This window comes from Sus scrofa, chromosome 3 (genome assembly GCF_054392235.1).
Source record: "Sus scrofa isolate SSC_HxYL_T2T_F1_AM1 chromosome 3, Sscrofa_HxYL_maternal_Yorkshire_Landrace_v2.0, whole genome shotgun sequence".
In the NCBI taxonomy this organism is placed as follows: domain Eukaryota; kingdom Metazoa; phylum Chordata; class Mammalia; order Artiodactyla; family Suidae; genus Sus; species Sus scrofa.
This window is the reverse complement of record NC_139385.1, coordinates 95,112,213-95,136,400: the sequence shown is the minus strand read 5'-3', so window position 1 is coordinate 95,136,400 and position 24,188 is coordinate 95,112,213. Positions and strand designations below refer to the sequence as shown.

At 37.7% G+C, this 24,188-nt stretch overlaps 1 long non-coding RNA gene across 25 annotated transcripts in view; it reads left to right on the top strand.

Annotated features, from left to right (window-relative positions):
- The window catches only part of LOC102159571 (uncharacterized), a 595,399-nt gene that overhangs the window by 195,788 nt on the left and 375,423 nt on the right, over positions 1 to 24,188 (top strand). For all 25 annotated transcript variants that reach the window (XR_014839756.1, XR_014839751.1, XR_014839749.1 and 22 more), the window contains exon 2: positions 17,760 to 17,820. This is a non-coding gene — a long non-coding RNA (uncharacterized LOC102159571). The remainder of the gene's footprint in view (positions 1 to 17,759; positions 17,821 to 24,188) is intronic.

Here is a 24,188-nt window from a genome sequence, read left to right as displayed (position 1 = left end):
ACCATTACAGAGATGTTTGATGATACGGTGACCACATTTTCACTATGCCTTTTTCTTGGGAGTGTCAAATTAGAACATTCTTTATATCTCCTCATATGGTGTTCCTGGGGTACTCGGATCTCCTCTGACAGCTGATTTGGGCACGCGGACTCCTTTCCAGCTTGCTGAGCCTTCCCAGAGGGATGGTCTAGGAAGCTTCTACTATATATTCTTCCCTCATGTTGCAGGTGCATCACAATCTAGGGCTCTCCGGGCTTCTTCTACAATCCCATCTCAGCCTCTGCTTCTCAGAGGACCCAGACTAACACAGTGCTTTTAGTTTATCTACTTCTTTTTGTATTTTAATTATGTGTCAGCTTTATTTCTATCAACTTCAACAGACTGTAAGCAACAAGGTGCTTAGTAAATGTTTAATGAATTTGTGAACAAATGGACGGCTTTTAAAGCAAGACTCATAGATAATGAAATTCAAATATGATGTGGTTTTTGTCAACTATATGCTGCCTATTTTGCCTAATTTCTATTCTTACAACGTTTTGACAGTTAAGGTTTTAATGATTTTCAGGCCTGAATACTGCTTGTGACTCACCAGGGGTAGGTCCATATCATTGCATTTTAGTTGTTGACTGTTCATTTACAATCAACTCATGTTTCTGAAACACCTGTGAATACCACTGGCTGGGAGAAGTGGGATAACAAAGATGGATAAACATAGCATTTGCTCTCAAGATGCTTTCTATCTCAATTCACCAGAGACAAAATTTGCAAATAACTAACACCAATTAGCAGTTAGGCAAGCTAAATATATATGAGATTTGAGACTAGGAACCTATTCACATATAGCCAAGAGCACTCTCAGATAAGTGGTCCACTTACATGCAGAGACAGTACGGCTAGGTTCCACAATTTTCTCAATAAAATGAAATGCTGCTTGCTTGGTTTCCCAGGCTTGCGGACTTCCAGATAGCAATGAAGAATACTTGTTCCCTGATTAGAGAGTGCAGCCTGGGTGGGTCATTGGCTATCCATCCTTGCTTTTCAAAATTTTGTCTACAGACTAGCAGCATTAGCATCACATTAGGTCCCTACTAATGCAGAATCTTAGACTTAACTCCAGAAGTGCTTAGTCAGACTCTTCATCTTTACAGGGGATGCACATGAATATTATAGTTTGAAAAGGAATGCCTTGGAGTCTACTCTTTAGACTATTCTGTTGCCAGGATGAGACTTAGATCATGGCAGCCCCCTAATTATCAGGAATATCAACTTGGATAGCAAGAGTCTCAAATAAGTATTGGACTCTGAACCTGATGGATCATCACTTCATTAACTCTTCAAAAATTTATTTATTTACCTCTGTACTCTGCATTGTTATCAAAAAGTTTTAAGGTAGCTTGTAAAATATATGTGAGATAGTACTTTAAAGAAGATAATAATAGTGACAGAATAATGATATCGTTGGAAATAAAGGCAAAGAGAAAAATACAAGAAAAAGAAGCTATGGGAGAAGAGGGTACACAAAATCCATGCAAGGGATCTAGTGTCTGTGTCATCTTTTAAAGGCAGTGTCTATTATGCTAGTCAATACCCCTTATGTAACATCCCTGTGTTATATGAGACAGTCTTCCAAAATTTAGTGCCAGAGATATCTTTGTCTAATCAGAAGAACTGCTATACTCCTTCCTTTATGATAAACTACCATGTTTCTTTCTTTCCCGGACTTCCGGGAAGCACATGGCCAAACTTTTTGACAATGGTGGAAACTATTTTCAGCTTCGCACCTGGAATATTACTTTTAATTCTTCTAATATTTAAAAACAATTAATCTCATTGTGTATATTCTGTATATATGTGTGTGTGGTGTTTTTTGTTTGTTTGTTTGTTTTTTTGTCTATTGTCTTTTTAGGCCCGCACCCGTGGCATATAGATATTCCCAGGCTAGGGGTCGAATTGGAGCTGTAGCTGCTGGCCTACACCACAGCCACAGCAACGCAGGATCTGGGCCACGTCTGTGACCTACACCACAGCTCACGGCAATGCTGGATCCTTAACCCACTAAGCAGGGCCAGGGATTGAACCCACGTCCTCATAGATACTAGTCATGTTCTTTAACCACTGAGCCACAGTGGGAACTCCATATGTTCTATATTTTAACTCCGTTCAATTCACTCTTGGAAAGGATTTCTGGTAGTGAATAATGACTATTATATCAATATCAAATCAGTAAACACATTTTGTTTCTATTCTGTATGATGTTGAAAATGATCGACAATGACCTGTGCACCAGTAAACAAAATGGGTTGCTCACATCCTCTTAACCAAACTCTGATTCAGCTAGTTTGAATATTGAGGGTATGAGCGGTAGGTGAGTTCTAATAAGAGGGAAATGATTAAGGAATGATAATGTTGAAAGCTATACCTAAAAGAAAGAAAGGAATAACTTTGAAGTTGAACAAATTCAGAGACTTACGTTGTATACAATGCCCACTAGGATCAATCTCTGTGATTCTATCAATCAGCTCCCATGATGTGCTGATGTCCAACCCATGGAAGTGGGACAGCTAAGTCTGTCATCTTCAGTGTAGGCAGAGGCACATTTACTAGCAAGATTAGGGTCCTACAAATGGTTTTTTCTTGTGCATAAAGATATCTTCTTGTAGGTGGCTGGGGCCATGGCCAGGAGGAGATGAAGCTAGGTTACCTAGCGGCGTGTTTTCACTGTGCCCAAGTATAGTCCCACCCATTTTAATACTTGAGTGTTGACAGAAAGGTTCTATCCATTTAAGCCTCTGGGTCTTGATTAAATATAGATTGTCTGAGCAGCATCATATTTTCATAATTTTTATGCATTCACTGTTTGGATGAATGAGCTGTGTGTGATAGATTTTGAAGTGTGGAGAGAGGATTAAGCTTAAAAAATCCTGAAAGCTGTGGAGGAAAAAGGAGAGCAGTGAAGGGAGTGGTGCTGGGAGAGAGGAGGAAAAACTAGGATCTTCTCTTTGAGTACTTCCCACCCTTCCAGATCAGGAAGGGTTAGTAGATTTTTTCCTATTTTCTATTTCTTATTTATTTACTTGTTTTGCTTGTTTTTCTTGTTTGCAAGCCGGTTGTCTTTTGGTGGGCAGAGGATTTTTCAGAAAGAATCCCAACAACTTCAATACAAATCTTTTTGCCATCTATCCATTCATCTCCTGCTCAGTTCTGTGAGTTAAGGTCTGGGAATAAGTTTTTTGTAGAGTTATTTTAATGATTTTTTTTTCCATTATAGCTGGTTTACAGTGTTCTGTCAATTTTCTACTGTACAGCAAGGTGGCCCAGTCACATATATATATATATATATATATATATATATATATATATATATATATATACATTCTTTTTTCTCACATTATCATGCTTCATCGTAAGAGGCTAGATATAGTTCCCAGTAATATACAGCAGGCTCTCATTGCTTATCCATTCCAAAGGCAGTAGTTTGCATCTATTAATCCCAAATTGAGAATGTCTTAACTTTAGATTTTTTTGCTTGTAGCCAATCATGTTAAACATTAATGTAATTGAAACTATCTTTTTAATACCTGTGAATAATTCAGTTTTGTTTTCCATATTATTGGCCTTTAAAGAATACTGATTTCAAAATACAACACATATCAAAACTTTGAGTTTATGGTCACATATGTGAAGTGTGAAAGGTATATATAGCATCTTCCTTTATACTTTTTATGTGGGTAATTATTAGTACATAAACACTGAGTTATTTAGCTTTATTTTTTTCATGACATTGTAATGATCTTCCTTAATTACAGAACTTTAATTAAATGTCAGTATTTTACTAAAGGTCCAGTATTAACATTGTTTATGCATGTTCTATGACATTCAAGTTTCTTGAGAGCTATAAATAAAACCGTAGGTCAAATCTATATAGAAGTCTCACCACTATTGTTATTTCCACTGTTGAATGGTATTTATTTTATAATTGATGGTTGTTAGCCTGTAATTTTTTGCCTTGTTATACCTTGAACATTTTATAATTTTCACTAACTTTTGTAGTATTTACACCCTACCCTATCACTGCATTTTTTAAAATGGTGAAATTGAATAAGATAATCTTTATTTAATTATGTCGTATTGGACCAGAGTTTCTCAATCTGGGCTGCACAGTAGAAATACCTGGGGACCTTTTAAAAATCCAATAGACCATGCCACACCCCAGTTTGAGCCCAGGTATCAAAATTTTTTAAACTTTCCCAGCTGGTTTGAGAACCAGTGGATAGGGCAGAAAAGCACATCTGCTCTGAGCCACTTCTGATGGCCCCAATAGATTTTGCAAAAGATTCCATGCCTCAGGCTTCATGCCCATTTTGTGTGTTCCTGTCCTGTTTCCTGAGTCAATTTCAAGCCAGTGATAGTCTGAAACTGTGTGGAAGGTGGTGGAAGTATTTTATCACAAGTTGTACCTAACGAAGTCATTGGGTCATTGCAATACATGGAATACCAAACTTTAGGTCTTTTTGTAAGGCATAATTGATTGCATCTGAAGTTCATTTTAAGTGCTACGTTCATGAAATAAGTAAGCATTCCACTGAATTAACATTCAACTCTCAAATTGAGTCTGCTATGCAAAGATCATGTATGTGATCCCACAGGGCATGCATATGTACAAAAAAACATAGAGACAGATACATAGATTTATATAAAGTACTTTCCTTGAGCCCAGAAGAATTGGTTAATCTAGGATGGTGCTGAGAACCCTCAAATTAGAGGCAGGAACCTGAACTTTCCTTCTTTCTCTGTGTCTGCGTCTGCCTGAAGATTCTATCATCTTTACTGTGCAGACAGTTAAAAATGTAAAATCAGGTAAGATTGATTTCTCTTCTTTCCGTCGCCCACATTTTTTTTTAAGTGCAGAATCTTTGGATAAATATCCTTAAATAAGAAAGTTTAAGTGTCTCCTCTGACAGTCACAAATAATTTTATACAATAGGCAGACAGACAAATCATGCTGATTGTCTGTATTTCTTTAAAAAAAAAGGAAAGAGGGAGAGAGAAAGTCTGGCCTGGAGACTAGAGTAAATCACAAAAGTGATCTCAAGTGAACAGAGATAGATTTCTGGAATACGGTGTGCAATGAAACCACTGACCTCTTATACACGGGTTCATGTCTTTTTCTACAGAAACAGATGGGTAATAGCATAATGCCGAAATCATGCTCTACATAATATGGACCTAGTGATTGCAGACCTGATTGCTTGCCATATGGTTGCTGAAGGGTTGAAGAGAAAATGGGATGATATGCAAACCTTTAAAAGCAACATTTTTATTGAATGGCCATTACATTAAAACCCAAACTCTGCAAATGAAGGCAAGAACTGTGGTGAATAATGATGAAATAACAAAGCAATAAAAGCAGCAGCCACATTGTATGTATTTTGTTTTCGGTATGCAAACTAAGGGCAGACTTATTTTTGTCACTTTGCCTAGCATTATTATGAACATTAGGAAGTAAGGTGATGGGACATAAATGCCTTCAGGGCAGAAATACTGTATGTGTGGAGCATGGCTACATTCACTAGGTCAGAGAGAAGAAAATAATCACTTGTCTCAGAGGAACTGAATTTGACTCAAAAGCTACCTGCAGTATATGGCCAACCTCTGTGTAGTTCAGTACATCAGCAAGAAGCTAGTAGTAAAAACCTGTTTGAGAGTCTAGTGTGATAATGCAGAATGAGGATGCTTGTTTACTTTTTGCCTTTGAATTTCCTCATGCCGATTTTGCTGCCGCCCCGCTGTTGGCAAACAGGTGTATGGGATAAGGTGAATGCCTTTTCCCAGAGTGTATTACAGTTTTGTTGAGCAGCTGTGATCTGTTTTCTTTGAGTTTTGTTGTTAATGTGTTACCAGGAACAGATAAGGTTTTTTTTTTTTCCTCTTTAAAGAAATTTATTTTATTAGCTTGCTTCAAATTTGCATACACTTCATTTCCTGTTTTCTTTAATGAATGTCTTTCTATCACATAAAATCGTAAGAGTTTGCATTCTTGGAAATGAAACTCAAATACATTAAACTAAACCTACTAAGAGTGTGTGGAGGGTAATGAGGTGAGAGGTGAAAAAATCAGTCCTTCAGTGAGAAGTCTGAAGCATCTAACTTTATTTTAGTATCTAAAAGCTACCGATCAAGCCCAAACATCCAAACTTAATATGTATTATTTGGCTCACAAATCTATGAGGGTTTGGGATTTACATTCCCCAGTGCCTACCTATGAAGGGTCACTCGTCAAGAAATGTGTTTTATTTTAAAGCCTACAAATAGCTATGAATTAACTTCCTTATTAAACTCCATTTTTTTTTTCAATTCCTAAGGGTTAAACTGTATGATTAGTGTGTAGTCAGAGTAGTTGCTTTCATTTTCCTCACATCTTATTTCTTCTGAACAAGTATACTTCTTTAATTCATATTTCCAGAAGCAGAAAATCCCATGAGAGTTTTTCAGTTCAAGTTGGAAAGGGTTTGGGACCTCATGAATATTGTACTTGCCCATTGTTTATATAAGCTTTATTTGGAGGAAGAGATTGATGGCTTATACGAAGTTTGGGGATATTCTTTAATTTACTTTGATTTTTGTTCCTAATTGTTAAATGTAATTAAGAATTGATTTGCTAAGTTGGAACTGTTAGGTCCACTCCCACGCTAAGTGATGGCTTAGTTCAGGGATTCTCGAAGTGGAAGCCCGGTTAAAGCATACGCACTGCTCCCCTTCCCCAGAATTTCTGACTCAGTGGCTCTCTGCAGGGTGAGTTCTAATTTGCATTTCTAACAATTTTCCAGTTGCTGTTGATGCTACAGATCCCTGGGACCATGCTTTGAGCACCACTGGCTATGTTTTTAGTGTCTATGGGTCATTGCAGAAACCTTAGCACCATAAAAAATTACTGATTTGAGCCCAGAAAGAGTTTTGTAAGCCTTCAGTTTATTTGATGTTTTAAAAATAATGGCCTGCACACCAAAGACAACTAATGAAGCCACACTGAGCAAAAAAAGATAGCTTTGTCCCAAACAGGAGAAGAGGTAGAGGTGGAATCACCTTAGCTCTGCTGAGCTGTATGTAACTGCCCAGGTGTCTTCACTGCTGAGAGCCATCAGCCAGGTCTGCATCCCGTGACAATAGGCATGGCTTTGGTTTGGAAGCTGAGACCTGAGCACCTTCGAAATCTCATTTGCTTTTGCTGGAAGAATAAGAATTTCTACAGCAGTATTCAAAGAACTCCCATCCACTTAAATGAATCCCGGAATTGTTAGGCATTTCATCAGCCTCATTGCTTTTATTACTTTCTGTGGCCTAAAGACATATGACAAGCGTAGTATAGTATTTAAGATATTTTATGTATGGCAAAGAGTTTTTCCTCTCTCAGTGATGAGGAGTGGTTTCTTCCTGCCTAGAAAGCTGATTTTTATACAGCTTGACTAGTGACATATCTCTTGTGTGGCAGAAATAAGTTTTGCATAACTTTTAAGAGCCTGGACTGACCTATTTAACAGATACCCAGTGCTACATAATGTATTTAGGTCAAGTATTGTGTTTAGCTCCTCATCACTCTTGTACTAGTCTCGCTCTCTGTGAAAACCTCAGGTATATCACAGATACAAATATAGGCCAAGGGATGTTGCCTGATATCAAAATGTAATAAATCTCTATGTAACGTAATTATCATGTCACCCAATCCTACCGCTGGAGTTAAAAAGGAATCTAAGATTTTAATGAAATATCTGCCCTACTAGTTTTCCTTTAAGGCATTCACAATGCTGCTATTAACACTGTGCTGTGACTGGGAGACGGAACAGCATTGGTGCAGTTAAAATCCTTTTGAATGGCACTACTATTTAGAATACTTTTTAATTTTTTTTTTTTTAAATGGTGGTCTACTCTCATTTGGGGATAAATTTTTACTTCAGTTGAATGATTACATTTTGACACATGTCTCTCAGGGTTGGGTATTTTTTCCTAGCAGAGATTCCTCAGGTAAAGGTTGAAGCCTAAATATGGGCAGTGTCATTATCCTAATAATGCTTTGGAAGGTGAATCCATCCATCTTATAACAATAGCTCATTGCCTCCAAGGATCTTAAATTGTATCAAAGTAAATGTGAATTTGAAATGAGATGTTGAGAAAATACAATTCAAAAATTATTCTAAGGTAGCTTTTAACATGTATTTATCAAACACATCTATTTCCCCTATATAAATGGATGATGTTGTTTTTTGTTTGTTTGTTTTAAAGAATGGCTGCTAACAATACCCTTTTTTTGTACTCATGCCCCTCTTTCTCTCCTCCAGGATACCTAAACAAATGCTTTGAGCTTGAGGTCAACCCTATCTGAAAGGGAGAAGAAGAAAAGCTTCTAATTTAATTCTTTAGCTTTGGTATGGGATACATCATTATTCCTATTTTCTTGCTCACAAACTAAGATCTACTTGCCTATGAATGTAAATCCATTGGACCATAGGTTAGAAATCAGCTCTCTTGCCTCATTGTATAGTTTTATCTTGACTGCGATACACAGGCTGTAAAATCAGTGGGTCTCAACCCTGGCTGCACATTAGAGTCACCTGGGGAGCTTTTGAAAAAAATACCAGTGCCTGGGCCCCACCCCAGCCCATTAAGTCAGCATCTCTGGGGATGGGGCCTGGGCAAGGATTTTTTTTTTTTTTTTTTAAAGCTCCCCAGGTAATTCTAATTGAGCATCCAGGGTTGAGAACCACTGTTTAAAATTAAACAACGTATAAGATCGCCCTCGGTCTATTGGAATCACCTTTTCAGCATTCACATCTCTAGTCACAAATTGCTCCTCTTACACAAATGAGAATTGATTATACACATGGACGGAAAGAGAATCCATGTTATGAAATTCCTTTTTGTAACCCACTTACACAGAGAATAAGGCACTTGACTGAGGCTTGAGAACAGAAACTCTGACCAAGGGTTATGAATATGAAAACTGCACTGGATGTCTTCCCCCTGCCTTTGATTTAGAATGAAAACTGGTGAGACAGGGCATGAATGCACCAAGCCAGGCCAAGTACTCACCTACTCTCTTCCCTCATGATCACCTAAAACACGGTGGTAGTAATAGGGTGGTTATGAGAGTTAGATTAAAAATATTGCATATCAACATACTAAAAGCATGAAAGAAGTGTGTTAAGATAGAGAATTAAGGATCAGTTTCTGCTTTAGGCCAAATGACAAAGCAGTAAATTTATCTCTCATTGCTTCTGTTTATATCTACCAATGGGATCGATTAAAATGGATGCCTGTAGGTGTATGAGGCATCTTAAAATAAAATAAAAGTGACCTTCAAATGAGCTGTTCTTTGGATTATTTGGGTGTCTCTAGTACTACAGCTACTTGAAAAATGAATTAAGTCCTCTTCCTCACTTTCCCCTTTCCAGTATTATTTTTCCTAGATGAATATGATGTTATATTGCAATATAATTATAGAAGAAGGAACATAACCAAAAGCTGAAATTTGTAAATAGTGGTCATGGAATAGTGAATAAGGAATTCTGTGTGAGATGTGGTTAATATACTCGCTAATCACATCTACCGCTATTGCTCACTTTGGTTTTGTTTTAGAAACTTCTTCATTGGTTTTTGTCCATCTTCCAGAAAGTAAATACATACTGACCCTGTATCAGTTTTCTTTGCTAAAATTTTTTTGGTATTGTAATTATTTGAAAACATCATTTATCAACCCTGCTAATAGTTTATTGCTTACATATTTCACTTAGCTGGTAACTTATCATCTTTTATTTTTAAAGTATTAGTAAATTTACTGGCACTTTCAAAATAAAAGAAATCTAGCAAATTTTATGGACCTTATTATGTGATTAGTTTCAATATATGTCTGCATGTGTGAACTTCAGCTTTCACATAGTTTATTTCTAATATCCTGGTCTAAAGTCCACCACTGAATAAGTAGATGTATTATTTTTAGAAATGCATTAAAAATGTCAGGTACAATTTTTTTCTTGAAAGAAAGGCATTTAATTTTCTTTTATAATCATGACAAGATTTTTACAAGTATGGATGCTTTTAATCATTTTTATTTAGGTAATTTATAGTAATGCTCTCCTTTATACTTTTACAGCTTGAAGGAGAGATGTGTTTCAGTTTACTTTTGGACTAAGGCATATTCCAAAGCATTTCCCAACTATAGGACTTGCTTTTGTTTTTATGGAGTTGTCATAATGACCTCAGTCTGAGAAATCTGTATATTAATTTACATGATCTTATTGCAGTAAACCTTCCATGCTCAAAGGGAAAAACAAAACAAAACAGAACAAAACACCTTGCCCTTAGAGGAGAAAACTCCTCCCACGTGGTGTTCCTTTCTTTTCATCTCTTTGTCCCATTCCCAAGGCTGCATCTATGAGTCTTCATTTTGATTAACAGCCTTTCTTAGGAAGTGGGAGGCAGAGACCAAGATGCTAAACTCTCTCTGAAGTGTGTGCTAAATGATTCACAACAGTGTGAATGAATCAATCTCTGCAAGCATTCCCAACCTTTTAAATACGTAGCCTGCCAAATCTTTGTTGGATTATATTCAATTAAAAAAAAAGCACCTTTTTTTCCCAGCACCTCTTTCCATACAAACCCACAAGCGTATAAGTACTCCTTTATGTTTCAGCTTCATTTTACTTGCCCCCGAGATAGATGGTGTTTTGAAGAAGCATCCAATATTAATTTGTCTTTATATTTAAATGTTTTGAGGTCTGCCTCTTTGTTTGTCATTGCTACTACCTTTGGGGTTCATTTTAGTGGCCCCGAATGTTTATTTTAAGAAGCTGCCAGAAATTAGAGAAACTTAGTTTGGACTCATCTCTTTTACTGCACAGATATGTATGTTGCTGAAGAGGGATTACTTTATCCTAAGTGGAAGTGAAATATCTTTTTCTGCTTATTTCTTCATTACTCTGAGGGAAAATAAGGTAGAAACAAATTAGTAGTTTACATTTAGCTAACTGCGCATTGAGGCAAAGGTTACTCAATTTTTAAATGCAACGCTGTAAACAATGAGAGTCCATTCTGAAAACTAATCTGAAACCCAAGTTTCATCTCCAAATGGTCTGATCTAATTTAAGGGCCACTGCCTATTTAAGGGCAGTTGGTGGCTGTGTTTGAAGGACAGCAGCATCAACACTCAGGGGTTGTCTTTTATTCTGATGACTGATGTTCTCCTTCCATGTGGGCATTGTTGTTTAGAGCAAGCAATTAATTTCCTTATGTAAGTTAGAAACAGTCAAGCCTACCAACCCAGTCATCTAGGCTAGGTTTGGTAGAAGAGAGATTATAAACAACATGCAAAGATGGTTCGAAGACTAGTATGAGTTCACTGGAGCAGAGGCTTTCAAGGTCTGGTCTGCAGACACTTGCCCCAGAATCACCCATATCACCTGTTCAACTGTGAGGTTCCTGGCCTGACCTCAGATCTACAAAATGTAAGATGCCTGGGTTGAGGTCCAGGAATCTGGATGTTCACCAGTCTCCCCAGATTATGCTTTTTCAAGTTTGAAGGTGTTACTGTGATGTTTTAACATTCTCTTTGATGTCTCTATTAATGTTTACAAATAATCATCCAATTCCATTGCACGAGCAGGACATCCATTCTGAAAATACATTTGTTACCAAATACATGGTAGGAAGAGAAGATGGGCCTATCACGTCATTATCAATATAGGAAAATAGGGAGAAAGATTGAATGTTAGATACAAATTGTTTTCAAGAAATCACACGTAAAAACAAAAGGATACTCTTTACGAAAAGAACATTTAAGCAATTCCCATTGTGACTCAGTGATAATGAATCCAACTAGTATCCAAGAGAATGAGGGTTTGGTCCATGGCCTCACTCAGTGGCTTACGGATCTGGCATTGCCGTTGGGCTGTGATATAGGTCACAGACATGGCTCAGACCTGGTGTTGCTGTGACTGTGGCTTGGGCCGTCAGCTACAGCTCTGATTGGACCCTTAGCCTGGGAACTTCCATATGCTGTACATGCAACACTAAAAAGAAAAAAAAAAAATTTAAGGCACATCAGCTCATGAAGTTCACCCTTTTCTCTCTCTCTCTCTTCCCTTCCCTCACTATGACACTATTGTGAGGTGTCTTATAATTTATGCTTTGAAAGTTATTGGACAAACATTTTCTTTTTGTGGCACATAATCATCATATGAAATAGCACGAGAGTTTTTTTTTGTTTGTTTGTTTGTTTTTTGTCTTTATGCCATTTCTTGGGCCGCTCCCATGGCATATGGAGGTTCCCAGGCTAGAGGTCGAATCAGAGCTGTAGCCACCGGCCTACGCCAGAGCCACAGCAATGCGGGATCCGAGCTGCATCTGCAACCTACACCACAGCTGATGGCAACGCTGGATCCTTAACCCACTGAGCAAGGCCAGGGATCGAACCCGCGACCTCATGGTTCCTAGTCAGATTCGTTAACCACTGCACCATGACAGGAATTCCATACTAGAGGTCTTTTGAGAGAAGAATCAGGACATCTTACGTAGACACAAAGTTATTAATGTACCTAATGGTGCAATGGGGGTTATCAGTGGTCTATATAAGAATACAAGATACAATGGTATTTATGTTGGGGTGCAAGAGGAATCTGATTATATTTAAAAAAGAAAACAAAGCTTGTTGGTGTCCCAGTACTATAAGGTTTTCTTTTTTCTTTTTCATTTCACAGTTTACATAGGTATATATTTAGGGTTTGTTTTTTTACAAACAGCAGGAATATTTCCCATTGGATGAGAAATGGAAGTTAATGATTGACTAAGTTGCAAAGCTCCAGTGGCATTTGGAAGGAAGAGTCTTAAGTTGCTGACGGGTTACTATCATAAGAGAATATTCTGGTTTTTTTCCATATTCACCCAAAGTGAAGGCTTCTTTCTATCTCCTGTGCAGACTGCTATGGTCACATTATAAACTCCCTCCATCAATGCCATAGAAATTTTGTTCTTTGAACAACCAAAGCCAAGAAGCCCAAAACAGCAAAATCATGTCTAGGTGGCCTCCATGTATGTCCTGTGCACTGATTATTTTCTGAGTAAGTCTGCATAAAGTTGCTGTGTCACTTGCCTGTTAATATGAGTCATTCTGTCCCTAAGGGAGAGGAAGACATATAGGCTTGAATGTGCTCATCTTGGGTCAGGTTTCCTACCAGCAGAGCCTGAGACAAGGAGGCATTGAAGAGGAGAACAAATGAGGAAGTAAGACAAGGCATGTGGTTTCACCTAGAGGGTAGCTTCAGCTTACCCCACAAAGTTGATGTCCCTCAAGTTGAAGGAGCTGGCTTTTGTACCCCCATATTGTGTGGTCCTTGTATGGTTTGATAAGAGAGGTGTTTGAACTTCTCTGGTAAAAGTGAATCCTGTAGGCTGAGGACAGTTCTGCAAAAAGGGGGCAACTGAGGGCCTTCAGCAGCCAACACCTCCAGCAGCTGGAGGAGGTCTGCGTCTGGGGAAGGGAGTCTGGGTGGAGAACCAACAGCATCCACTTTATGCATTTTGTCTCTCTCCTTTCCTATTCCTGCTTTACTCTGCATTCACCTTGCTAGCATGCTGTTCAGAAACCACCCCTCAATGCCCACAGACGACACTCCCACTTTTCCACTGTTTCCATCCTTATTTCCAATCTTTGTCTCACTCCTCACCCTAGGAAAACAATCTATCTTTCAGGAAGCCCTTCCCTTCTTCTCTACCTGACACACTTCCTTGCCATTCCTTCATCTCCCGTGCTTTCTTATTTATACCTAGAACTTAAGAGTCAGCAGAACTATAATTGAGCTCCCATTCGAATGTGTTTTTTGGTCACCTCTTTGATTCTCACGTCCTTCACCCCTACAAGGGGCTGTTTAGCTCTTAAATTCAAATGCCATGTTGCATTTTAAAGCTTTTTATAATTCTCCCCATAATATCCACTTACAAAGGGATCTACCCACAAAGACACTGTGTTCCCTCTATTTTATGAACCTTCTCATATTTATTGCATCAACTGTTTAGCATAACTACACTTGAATTATGATACAGCATTACCTTTGGCACACCATCTTCTTAACTAGAAGCTAAGCTTCCAAAAGGTAGGACCATTGCTTTACCAGCCTCCATAATAGCTAATATAGGAGGTCTTCTCTGGGGGTTAGAAATTAAGATGCTTGTTAATGGCAACTTGTATCTGAACCATTAAAGTATGGGTCAAACAGAAACTTAGAAACTAATGATAAAATATAATGAACAATGATCAAAAGCGCACTAGAAAAGGGAATGTTTTATGGACGCAAGGGACCTCTAATCCAAATACGTGTAAAAAATGAACGGTTCTTGTAACCAGTATATTAGGCAGCAGGTTCCAAAGAGTCATTTCCCAATTATTTGCTTTATTCACATTTGTCAAATTATAGCCAAGTAAAATACGCTTTTAAAAACATTTTCAATTTCCTTAGAAACTTTGAGTTTGTATTGTATACCCTTCTTTCAAAACCGAAATATTTATTTAAGATATCTGATTGGAACTATACGTCAGAATGATTAGAATCAATAGGTTAATTATAAAAGGCAGTGTTATTAGGAGTCATTATTTATTCTGTTCTTGGTGGCTAGAGTGTATTTTTTTAAGTGTATTCCATCATGCCTCATGGGTATTTATAGATAAAACTTCTCAGCGAGTCTGACTTTCATGATTTCACTCCATGCACTGGGCTTGTACAAGTGGCTATTGAATACCAGCCAAGATGACTCACTTTTTATCACAAGATGGAAAACTTCTTTCAGTATGGCTCTATCCTGAAATATCTGTTTTCTGCTACTGGTAAAATACCAGTGACATATGAGGTAGTAAGCATTCATTGAACACTTTAAGATAAGTAGTTGAAGACTTTAAAAATCTGAAACTTGGGTTGGTGCTGAAAAAATACAAGTGGGCCATACATATTATGATAAACTAAACTTAACTCATTTCTCTTTTTTACCTCCAACCATGACTCTCAATACAGAGATTGGGGAGAAAAAGAACTGGTAGAAGCCCTAGAGGAATGCCTAATTAGCCTGACTGTTTCTACTATGGTTGGCATTTATCTCCTTTTAAAACAATCCATGGTTTATGTGTGTTTCTCAGATGAAACTTAGGAGATGAGAAAAGACAGAATATTTGGAATGTCATACACAGGGAAAAATTTCTGTCAAACACATTATTGAAGCTGAAAAAAAATGAAATTGAAACAAAGAACACCTGCTACTTTAACTCATTTAAAAAAACATAATGTTCTTTACTTGCTGACTGGAAATATTATATTTTCAGAGAAGAGAAAGTGATAATCTAAATGGGAGAAAATGCAATGATTCACTATGCAGTGAAATGAAATCGGAAATATTTTAAATTGTGTATTTCAGTTTGTGGAGGGGTAGGTTGTATAAAAACGGTTTTACTCATCAGGTGGTGAATATTTCTCACAAATTGCAGTATAGAGAATAAAATCAGCTTGTCACTAAAGATTTTTTTTTATTGACATCTTTAGCTTGTCTTCATGCCAGTAATTAAATTGCTAATTATGTGTTTCTGTTACTGTGGTCATGCTTTTATTACATAATTGCTTCAAGTTTTGTTCAAATCACTAACAATATTTATTTAACCTTTTTGTGCATTAGATAAATTTTAATATATAAAAGCTTTGGAATGAGTTCATTGACTCTGTTTTGATTAGCAAAATCAAAGGGATTCTAACCTTTCTTATAGTTACATGGGTTGGGTCACATTTTCAATGAGATTGCTGATAATTATTAATTCAGGCAGTAGCAATCATTGAAAGACCAGTTGAAATAGAACTGAGAAAGAATACAAAGAAAACTTTTCAAAAACCTAGTGTCCATTCCAGAAAAATAAAATGTTCTTTCTTGAGGTAATCGGAAATATAAAATTAATAATTTGATCTTTGATATGTCCAGAGTTTTCAAAAAAACATTTGAATAAATTGTGGCTAATTCAGTTATCAGGCTTTCCCTCCCCTTTTGAATGTAGGCATAATTTTTGTCAGTGTTTCAATGTATTCATGATTTTTTCTCATTTGTTTATTTTATGCAAACCATAAGAGACATTTTTCTCAGTGAAGATTGCCTCTTTATTTTATTTTGAAATATTTGTATATTTATTTCATTAAATGAGATAATGCTTTTTCTTATTAACATAATTTCCAGTACATTAAACATATTTCTCCACAGACAGAAGAGAGGAATCAAATTAAATGACAGCTAAATCACTTGAAGCAATTTCAACTGTTAAAAGAAATAAGTGTCTCTGTTTTCTTTGTGATCACAAGATGTGCTGTAAAGGGAAATGAAATACTAAAGAAAGAAGGGAAAACATAAAGAAATAATGACTGACTTATTGCAGTAATACCATTGAGAGAAGAAAAATTCACTGCAAATAAAAGGAAAAATAATATAGTGGATTTGAAAGTTACCAAAATTCATTTCTTATTGATGAGTTCAGTGGAAGCCTAATACTAAGTAAACTGATGAAAAAAAAATCAATGCAATAAACTATGAATGATGATAGTTGAAATAAATACTTTGCGTATGGAGGACCATTATTCTAAATGTCTTTAATTTTTTAATAATTCATGTCTTATGTTTATAAAAAAGGAGGAATTATTGCTTGGTGGACTCAAAAGGCACATAAAAAGCATCTAGAAGAATCTTATATTTAGTAATAAGTCCAAACGATATTGGTGACCTTACAGTTTTTAGCATCATGTCCTGAGTTTGACGGAAGTGCATTAGAGGAGGTGAACTTTGCTTTTTAAAGATGGTGCTGATAAATGATACTGGTGCATTTATATAGCATACTTTCTCCATCAGGGATAAACCTCCTTTCCAAAAGGACAATTAATTTTTGGAAACAACAAAACTCAGAATACATATTATGTGTATGTAGGTATATAATATGTTTGTGAATATTCTGGGGCAACAGCAATGGAACTTTTCGACAAAATTCAGTGTTGCCACACACATCATCATATGCATAGATGTGTGTATGTTTTGCACTGGCCAAGTTGTTAATGTGTTCAAGTCAGAGCATCAGGTCACCTGGATCTGTGTATTTGCAGGTGGGCTTATCCACTCATTTTCTCTTTTCACACACCATTAAAGAGGAAAAACAAAAAACAAAAAAAACCTGACTAGTTAATTTAATCAATCAGAAGGCAGTCAGTTCAGTACAGGGGAAGAAAAGTCACTGGAGCTACCTTTCCTGAATTGATTTTGACTGAATTACCTTCTAATCCAGTTGATCTTGAAGCCCTCTCTTCTCAAATGCCTATCTTTCTCTCCCCCTCATGTCCCCCATTCAGTTTGCACCCTAACCCTTCTCCCTCTTCCTTGCCCTTTTGTCCTCTCCCTTTCTTCCTTCTCACTTTCCCTTTCCTTCTTCTCTCGGACATGTCCAGAAGCTTTTCCACAAGTTCTCTTCCGGCACAGTGGGTTATGGATCCATCACATCCATCATTGTCGCAGGTTGGATCCCTGGCCTGGGAACTTGCACATGCTGGGGGCGCCACCAAAAAAAATTTAAAAAAGAAGTTTTTCCCAGCTGCCTCCTGCTTCCCACCACCCTCTTCTCTCCCCTCCAACTCCACCCACAGCTTCCCCTGCCCCACTGGGGGGAAAAGACACATGTTAAAGCTACTTTTTCTTTTTTTGAATTGCAGAGATTCGAAACCATGCTTTGCTGAAAACGTCTGGCTGCCGGTCTAGATCATGACTCCTAAGGTAATAATTGTGATTCTTCCACTTTTAGAGACCTCTTTTTCCCAAAGGTTCTCAGGTCCCCACTCAGTGTAAACTTTCTGACCATTCTTGGGATTGTTTTCTATCTCAGGAGGGCATCCTTGTGAGAGTGTGTGGGAGCTGTAAGGCAAGCGATATTCTGAGGGATGGGGGAGGACTGGACAGAAGAGGGCATTGCCAGTGTTAAGGAATCCTTTTGTATGCCCACTTTGGAACTACTTTCTCTTATCTTTCACTTAGAATGCAGGGGATAAGGCAAAAGTGCAGGCCACATGCAAGAGATTTTGAATTATGCATTAAGCTGATAATGCCCCAGAATGCAAGCTTATGTCAATAAATAGCTAGGCTGGTAGGAGGAAGGAGGTCACTTTACCTGTGCTGAGGGTACCACATAGGGAGAGAACTAGAGGAGGCCTAGGTGAAGGGTGAGAGGGAGTTCACATGCTTTTAGCTTGCTCCAGTGAAGCAGCAAGAAGCATAAGTTAATATTGAAATTATTGTCTAATGCTTATTTGCTTGTAAATTGATTTAGCCAGGATAACAAGACTGTTTTCAGTATGGGCCCTGTGTGTGCAGGTCTGCATTTGTGACAGGGTTTGCCCTTCTATGGAACCTTATGTAAAGAAATTCAGTCTAGGGGAGAAATTCATTTGGATCTTCTAATGGGACCAATAAACTCTTTAAAAAGGCAAGATTCTTTAAGATGAAATTTGGCAAAATACATAATACTCAGGCTTTTGTTTCACCAGGATCCCTTCCTGATTAATATGTAGCAGAAATGTAGTAGAAGTTAAGCTATTGGAAGAGGGAGGATTAAAAGAATGCTATAAATTTTCTCCCTGACCCATGATACAGTTCTGCCCAGTGCTGATGGAAACGGATTCTTTCATCTTTGCATTGCTTCTCTTACTTTAGTGAAATGCACAATGGATGTGACCATTTTCTGCTGTGAAAAATTAACTGTGGTTCATGCGCGCGCACACACACACACACACACACACACACACACACACACACACACATACACATACCCTTTAAAAAATGTTTAGTTATGTCTCCCAAAGAAATGGAAAGTATCTGGGAGTAGGGACCTTAGGACATAAATAACTGAATCTCTGCCTTTTTTCCTCACACACACAAAAAAAGAAATTATGTGTGCATTTCATCATTTTCCTAGTTTTAAACAGCAATTTGCAGCCCCTGGTTCTGCAAATCAGAAGGTTGTGCTTGGTCTCTGTAGTGAATGCTTTTGTGAGGCCGGTTCTATATGCACACATGCATATATACACACCAACAAATTAAAAGTGGATCTGGGAAAACACCCTTCTCCTCAGAGAGTCATATCAAGCAGTGTTTAAATTAAATAATTTGCAGAGTGTGGGGAATAGAGCTTTTGTAGCAGTATCTGGAGGTTATCTTCCCTTGGGAAATTCCTACCATTTAGTCCAATCTGGTGCATGCCAATGAGACACACAGGCATGCATGCACACACTAGTAGATAGATTTTATTTTACATCTAAATTATATTCATTTCTTTAGGTTATCTGCCATTTTGTGTTCCTATTGAGGGGGAAAAGATAAAAGGATATAAACCTCTTGTGAAGGGCTGAGGTCATTAAGATCCAGACAAAAGCCAGGAAAGGTTATTGGTGAGTAGGGATGGGGGAGGCTGACTTCCCCTGGCACAAAGCCAGTTATCCCACAGCTCCTGGGGGAGCAGGGCTGTGATCCGAGGACAGGACGTTCCAGTGCAGGTCAGTGCTGGATTTTGCTCCCGGCACCACTGACTGATGGCACAAGAAGAGACATTGCTGTGATGAGGTAATGTGAGTGGGTAACCACAAGGAGCAGAAATTAGTTGATTTCTTGCTCCTTGTCCTGCTCAACCAATATATAATCTGAACTGGATGTTAAGGAGAAGTTTACCTCTTAGAACCTCATCCATGTCTCTGGCTAACGCATTTCTCTATCCTCAGGTGTTTTCATAGTTCAATCAGCACACCTATCCACCTGTGGAGAAACAAGGCCAGTCACACTAAGGATGGTGAATGAAATGGGAGGGGAGACAAGACAGAGACAGAGAGACAGAGAGAGGCACACAGAAATAGAGAGACAGAGACAGAGAGAGAGAGAGCTTAGAGAGACAGAGAAAGGGAGAGGTAGGGAGAGAATATCTGCCTATCTTTGTTCAGGGAACTAAAAAAATTCTGATTATGGAAATGGGAATATTTTCAAGTGACAATGGTTATCTTCCCCCAGGCCTAAGATTATCTTTGTATCCTTTAGATTCCCACCTTAATCCCTTACTTAAATAAATTCTTGCAAATTAATAGTCGCCCTTATAGAAGCCATGAGGAAACTCCCATTGAATCCCACATTCTGGCTCCCTCTGTTTCTCTGACAAAAATACTGGTGTATAAGTTTGCTAGGGATGCTGTAACAAAATACCACACAAACTGTGTGGCTACAACAATGGAGATTTAGCTTCTCACTAGTTTCAGAGACTGGAGGTCTGAGATCAAGGACTTGGCAGGTTTGGTTTCTTCTGAGGTCTTCCTCATTGGTGTGCAGATGGTTGTCTTCTTCCTGTGTCTTCATGTGGTTGTTGCCTGCTCACACGTGTCTAGTGTCTCTTTGTGTCTACATTTCCTCTCTTGTTAGGACACCAGTCCTATTGGATCAGGGCCAATCCTAAAGTCTTCATTTTAAGTCACTGCTTCTTTAAAGACCTTCTCTCCAAAAACAATGGTGTTCCCATTGTGGCTCAGTGATAATGAACCTCATTAGTATCCTTGAGGACTCGGGTTTGATCCCTGGCCCTGCTCAGTGGGTTAAGGATCCCATGTTGCCATAAGCTGTGGTGTAGATCACAGATGTGGCTCGGATCTGGCATTGCTGTAGCTGTGGTGTAAGCTGGCAGCTGAAGCTGTGATTCGACCTCTAGCCTGGAAATTTACATATGCTGTGGGTGCAACCCTAAAAAAAAAAAAAAAAAAAGGCAAAAAAAAAATTACATTCCAAGGGTTTTGAAAATTGGGCGTAAGAATCTGAGAGCACATGATTTAGTCCATGGTAGTGTGAATTCTGAAATTTCTGGTAGAATGATAATTTTTTTCATTTATTTCTGCTATTTATTTAGAGATTAGTTTTCCCAACTTTCATTCTTTAGGCATTTTTATTCTAACTGATGAAAGTAATTTATTACAATTAATGTAGGTGGTTGTGTTTTGTTGTTTTATCTTAAAACAAGATAAAAGTGAGGGCTGGAGAGAGAGAAAAGCTTATTTAAGAAAACAAACAAATCTTGCTTGAATTTTTTGAAAAGGGAAATATCTCTTTGCCCTGCTAGAAGGTGGCAGCAGGGCAGACAGCTTTATCTTGGGGGTTAAGAGAGCAGACTTTTGAGTCAGCTCCCCTGTGTACTAACTATGACCTTGAGCCTGTTACTTGGCCATACTATACCTCCCATTGATTTTTCCTCTGTATATTTTGGACAATGAATAGAACTACTTCAAAGTGTGGCTGGGAGGGTTAATTGAGATAATACATGTCAAGCACTTAGCCTCTGTCTGGCTAAGTGCTAGTTATGGGCAGAACGTTTCTGTTCTTTCTAAATTCATTTGTTGAAGTCCTAATCCCTGATGTGGGATTTAAGAGGTGGGACCTTTGGGAGGTAATTAGGTTTAGATTAGATCATAAGAGTTGGACATTCATGATAGGATTAGTACCCTTTTAAGAAGAGGAGGAGGTGGGGGGGTGGATTTTGCTCTTTCTTAAGGAGCACCGTGGATGGCTGTCTACAATCCAGGAAGTAGGCCTTACTAGGCACTGAATCTGCCCAGAATTTGATCTCTTAGCCTCCAAAATTATGGGAAACACATTTCTGTTTATTAATCCACCCAGTCTGTGATATTTTGTTATAGTATTCCTAATAGACTGAGACAGAGTTGCGTAAATATTACTTAAAGAATAATATTATTCATCTAGAAATCATTAATATTATTTATCTAATGCTCATAATAACCCCAAATTATGAGCATTTTTATAACCAAAGATTATAAAATTTCCTGCTTTTAGAGGTGGAGCTAGGAATAGTCCTTTTTAAAAATTTTTAAGTGGACTTTGATAGAGAGTGAGATTTGCAAAGTATGGATAAACAGGCTTTAATGTCCCTTCGAGATTAGGGTCTTCTGACAGCCCGAGGGTCCCCAGAAACCTGGATTTTTTTTTTTTTTCTTTAGAGAACCTTTGCTTGTGCATCATGAGTGGCACACACCAGGGGTGTGTCCTTTGATTTCTCTGAGGGACCAGCGACTAGACCCTCCCTTCGTCCCTTGGAGATAGTGGCTCCACCTCCCAGTGCAGGATTCCTAGACACCTCAGAGCCACCAGACATTCAGGGCTGGGCTGTGCAACAGAGGTTACCCAGAAGTCTTTAAAATATGTAGTTACCTACATGCAGTTATGTGCCTAACATGTTCTTTGATTAAGCAAGATGTGGCCATCAGCTGTCAAAATTCTGTACTGTAATTGACATGCATCAGCCTGCACTTTGCTCTTAAGGCCCTGATGCCTCAACTACTTTAGAAATCATTCAGTGACCAAGGAAATAAAAATATCTATCCTTTTAAAGTGACATTTACTTCAGGAGCCCTTGGCTCCATGAAGGGGATTGTTCCATGAAAACCTTCATCAAACACAGCCCTTATTAGTTTTGAGAGAAATTTGGGAAGTAGAAAAACACTTTGAATTTAATACAAAAATCAGGTATTTGAGATATGTTAAAGCATTAATGCTAATGACACTAGACTGATGTGGTTTTTGCTTTTTGGCTTTTGTTTTTTTTGGGAGGCCACACCCCTGTGGCAATATTGGATCTTTAACCCACTGCACTGGACTGGGGAACAACTCTGTGCCTCTGCAGTGACTAGAGCCACTGTAGTTGCATCCTTAACCTGCTATGCCACAGTGGGGAACTCTGACACTAGACTTATATCAATTGAGCATTTTCTCTCTGGGCAATGCCATGCTAGACTCTGTATTTCCTATCTCACTTAGTCTTCCCACAATCTTGTGAGATGGATATTGGTAAAATTTTACACTTTAAGCTATGCAAAATAGTTAGCTAGCACCAATGAGTCATGGAGAAATGGGCCCTCTTATAATTTTTGTAGGTGAAAGTAGAAAAGGACATAGCCTTTTGGACAGATAATTTTTCAGTATTTATTAAAATTTTAAATTACATGCTTTCAATACAGAAATTCTATTTCTATTCTAAACTGCAAAAAAACTTCATATAAGTGAAGATATATATGTATAATTTTTATACATGTATTTTTTTGTAAAACTAGTAAGTTAGAAACAATAGTAAAAAAGATGATAAAGGCTAAAATAATTATGATTATATAATGGCTATATAGTATATTATGGAATACTATATAGCCATTAAAAACAATAAGAAAAATATGTAGTTTTAGATAAATCTAGATATAACTCAGAATAACATGAAATGAAAAGGGCAGTTCTCAAGAATAATACCTGTAGCCCAATTTTGATTATGTAAAATTAAAATAAATACATAAAGGATGAGAGGTCAGTACAGGCAAATTCTGAACTCACCATGGACACATGGCATCTGTAGCTACATATGGAAATATTGCCTCTTAAAAAAACCTAAAGTCTGGCTGAATGATGATTACATATTTGACAAATGAGAAGAAAGCCACATTAAAGAAGGTAGAAGAGGCTGAGACACAATCTTACCATAAACACCCTCCCACCCCCAACCCCTCCATGTGGTAAAGACTATAAAATAAAGATTGTAAAGACACATCTATATTGAACAATAACTCGTTAAAGCAACTGTTGAAGGATAGCAGGGGCACTCTTTCATGTCTTTATTTGTATTGATGTGTAGTGTGTTGATTTTTCACCATAAACCTCTATTTCTTTTTTATTTACATTTTTGTAAAGTGACCCCCCAAGTTATTGAGAAAGTTTACATTCATAGGTCAAAAAATATGCATGGATAAAAAGATGGGTCACAGATGGTGGCTTTACAGGTGATAGGTTTTCTTTAAGCTTTTTCATCTTTTACTTGCCAAAGTACCCATTGCTCTGCCCAAAACATAGTGAATAAAAAATTCCCAAAGATTGGGACCCAGGCATTTGCATTTTATGAAGCTCCTGAGATAACTCTATTAGTTGGTTTGGTTTGAGAATAATTGGCAAAGGCTTATACATTTCCAAATGATTGAAAGGCCACATGGACCTTAGAATTTAAATGTGCTTAGAAAGAGTGATTTCACTTAGATTTTGCTTGAAGGTAAATTCTGGTGAACATAATTGTT